The sequence below is a fragment of the Parus major genome, chromosome 26 (genome assembly GCF_001522545.3).
Source record: "Parus major isolate Abel chromosome 26, Parus_major1.1, whole genome shotgun sequence".
Classification (NCBI taxonomy): domain Eukaryota; kingdom Metazoa; phylum Chordata; class Aves; order Passeriformes; family Paridae; genus Parus; species Parus major.
The window spans coordinates 4,359,941-4,363,713 of NC_031795.1; the positions used below are offsets into that span (position 1 = coordinate 4,359,941).

A 3,773-nucleotide genomic window follows, 5' to 3' on the forward strand; every position below is an offset into this window, starting at 1 on the left:
GCTGATGGCAGTGCTGGGGGCTCGGGAGTGGAGCTGCGGGGGCTGAGGATGCGGGGATGGGGCTGCTGTGCCGGAGGGGTTTGGCCTCAGGGATGCGGGATCGGGATTGAGGGATCGGGATTGAGGGATCGGGACTGAGGGATCAGGATTGAGGGATCGGGATTGTGGGATCGGGACTGAGGGATCGGGATTGAGGGATCAGGATTGAGGGATCGGGACTGAGGGATCGGGATTGAGGGATCGGGATTGAGGGATCAGGATTGTGGGATCGGGACTGAGGGATCAGGATTGTGGGATCAGGATTGTGGGATCAGGATTGAGGGATCGGGACTGAGGGATCGGGATTGAGGGATCGGGATTGAGGGATCAGGATTGAGGGATCGGGATTGAGGGATCGGGATTGAGGGATCGGGATTGAGGGATCGGGATTGAGGGATCAGGATTGAGGGATCGGGATTGAGGGATCAGGATTGAGGGATCGGGATTGTGGGATCAGGATTGTGGGATCAGGATTGTGGGATCAGGATTGTGGGATCGGGATTGAGGGATCAGGATTGAGGGATCGGGATTGAGGGATCGGGACTGAGGGATCGGGATTGCGGGATGGGGCTGGGGGACCGGAGCTGTTTTCCCGGCGGGATGGGGATTGCGGGGATGGGGCTTTTCTCCCGGCGGGGATGCGGGGACCGGGAGCGCGGGACCGGGGCCACTATCCCTGCGGGGATCGGGATTTCGGGATCGGGATTGCGGGGATGGGGCTGGGGACCGGAGCTGTTTTCTCTGCGGGATCGGGATTGCGGGGATGGGGCTGGGGACCGGAGCTGTTTTCCCTGCGGGATCGGGAACGCGGAACCGGGGCTGTTCTCCAAGCGGGGATGCGGGGACCGGGAATGCGGGGCCGGTGTCCCTGTCCCTGCGGAGATCGGGGTTTCGGGATCGGGAATGCGGGACCGGGGCTGTTCTCCCGGCGAGGATCGGGAGTGCGGAGATGGAGCTGTTCTCCCCGCGGGGACCGGGGATCGGGGTGCGGGACCGGGGATGCTCTCCCAGCCAGGATCGCGGGCCGGGTGTTCCTGTCCCCGCCGGTACCGGGGATGCTCTCCCAGCCAGGATCGCGGGCCCGGTGCCGCTGTACCCGCCGGTACCGGGGATGCTCTCCCAGCCAGGATCGCGGGCCGGGTGTTCCTGTCCCCGCCGGTACCGGGGATGCTCGGCCGGCGGAGCCCGGCGGGGCGGGAGGGGCGGCCGGGGGGGCTCCGCCCGCGGCAGCGCATGCTCCCTGCCGGCACAACCTGCCCTTTTAAACAGCGGCGGAGGCGCGGGCCGGGCTCAGCCCCGGCTGCCGCACAGGTACGGCCGGGCACGGGCACCGGGAACCGGCACCGGGCCCCGGGAACCGGCACCGAGCACCGGGAGCCGGCACCGGGCCGGGGGCGATGCTTGGGCGGGGCTGCGGCTGCCCCGCCGGTCGTGCCGGGATGCGGCTGCTGCCGCCTTCCCCGGGGGGTTCCGGGGACATCGGGGGGGCTTTAGGGGGTCCCAGGCGCAGGCGGCACCGAGCGCTGCCCGCCGGCTCCGGCCGGGACGGAGGCGCTGCCCGGAGGAGGAGGAGGAGGAGGAGGAGGCGCTCCGGGTCTGATGCTGGAGCTGCCGCGGGGAAACAACAAAAATAAACCAAAAATAAAGCGAAAGCCCGCATGTCGGGAAGCGGAGAGGGCGCAGGTGGGGCTGTGGGAGGGGGTCCTGCCCTCCCCGAGCTCCCCAGGACAGAACCCGGAGCTCTTCCCAAATTTCCCAAAGCTCCCGTTCTCGCAGGGACACCCGCGGTGACCGCGCTGCTCCGGAGCCTCCCGAACGAGCGGAGAGTTTGGGGAGCGGGATGGACCCCCAGAAATCCTGAAGGATTGCAGGTCAGTGAATCCTTAGGACGCAAGGAAAGGGAAGTTTTCTTTACCTGGCTGTAGGTTCTGTTTGGGTTTGGTGCCTCAAGAGCCGCCCCTAAATGGGGATAATTCCAGGGATTCCTGGCTTCGGCAGGACTCGAGATTTCGCTGGTAGAACTCTGTAGTTGTTTATGATAAACATAAACTACCAGACTCATTTGTCTTCCCGCCGATGACAGCTTTAGGAGGAAGGGAAGAGCAATAAAATAAACTTATTAATCTTACGCTGGAGATGGCCAGACCTGGCAAGATGCTCCATTTCCATTTTTACCCTTCAAACAAACACAAAACTGCAAGGGAAACACATCAGGAACAGCTCTCCTGCTGCTCACCTGGACCTGCTTTTGTCACAGAGAAAAGCTCCAAATCCCATTTTTTGGCATTTCTGCTCTGGATGTGGCTCAGGAGAGAAACCTTTACGTGTTTAGCATGAGAATATCTCCAAACTTATAGAAATAGAACATGAGTAAGAGCTTCAAAAGTACCCAAATGACCTGGGCACTGAAGTCATGCAGACACTCCTGAAAAACATGTACCAACCTCAAAACCTTTTCTGTTATTCGCCCCACCTGCAATTTTCGTTTTGTCTTTTTTGTTTTGTTTTGTTTTTAAATATGTGATGCTACCTGGATTTTCTGGCATCACCCAGAGCTGTTTCCTCTCGTGGGGAGTGGTGCTGGGATTCCAGGCTGTGCCTAAAACTCTGGATTTTGTTGCCACCGAGCTCCGTGGAAGCCAAGAGCGCTTGGATTATGGGATTTGGGATTGGGGGAGAGAAAAAAAAAAAGGATTAGAAATTTGATATGGATAACAGGAATCTCCAGAATTAACAGCAAATTAAATGAGGGCTTTACAGGGGATTTAAATCCCTGTATTTCGGGGTATAAAGCGATTTTGGGATTTAGGGGAGTTCTCCTTGCTGTGGCTGCTTTGGGGATGTTCCCCTACGAACGGGGACTTGTGTGGGTGCTGTGTCCTCTCCACGAGGTCCCAGAGGAGGCTCCAGGTGTCCCCCAGCATCAGGAGGCTGCTGGAACGTGCAGAACCAGCACCGTGAGTTTCACCACTCATAATCCCCGGAGTAAAGCTGTTGTAGGCACCTCCAGACAAACCCCACCAGCGTTTTGAGGGAGCTAAAACCGGTTTTAATCAGATTTTTGTTCATCTCCATGCTGCATCCACGGTGGGAGAGGCTGGAATCACTGGGCTGATCCCTGAGTTTAAAAACACAACCCTGGCTCAGCTTCATCTCCTCCAGAGTCCCTCGGAAATGATGTTTAGCATAAACTCTTGGTAACCTTTCCCCCAAACTGTTTATTTCGCTGCAGCACTCAAGTGGCAGTGCTGGGGAGGGGAGAAAGGCTGATTTGGGTTTTTTTTTCTCCCTGACTTCCATCTCTTTTCTCTCCAGCCAAAGCTTCAGCTCGGAGCTCAGGGTGGTGGCCGGGCTCTGGTGGCGTTGGGAGAGCAGACTCCTCGAAATAATTTAAAATAATCACCTCAGTGCTGTGCTCAGGGTCGGTTTTCCTCCTCTGATTTACTCATTTCAGTGCTTTTGGCACGGTGGGGGTGGCTGAGGAGCTCTGGGTTCGTGTTCATCCCCCAGGAGGGGCTGCTTTAGGTGATCTTGAATGTCTTGCTGCCCCCTCGTCCTGGCTGAGGCAACATCAAAGCAAAGCTGGACCCGCTGGGTGAAATTTGGGGCGTTTCTGGATGGACTTGGGGCGTTTCTGGATGGATTTGGGGCGGTTCTGGATGGATTTGGGGCGGTTCTGGATGGATTTGGGGGATTTCTGGATGGATTTGGGGCGTTACTGGATGGACTTGGGG

General features: G+C 58.3%; 1 protein-coding gene across 3 annotated transcripts in view; it reads left to right on the forward strand.

Moving 5' to 3' along the window:
• Window positions 1-1,293: 1,293 nt before the first annotated feature.
• Window positions 1,294-3,773, forward strand: part of SLC45A3 (solute carrier family 45 member 3) — a 24,323-nt gene continuing 21,843 nt past the window's right edge. For 2 of the 3 annotated variants that reach the window (XM_033519899.1, XM_015650884.2), the window contains exons 1-2: window positions 1,294-1,350; window positions 1,816-1,910. The gene's annotated coding sequence lies outside the window, so the exon portion shown is untranslated. Of the gene's footprint in view, window positions 1,351-1,605; window positions 1,911-3,773 lie in introns of those variants that run through there. The other variant, XM_033519900.1, reaches the window with a different exon arrangement.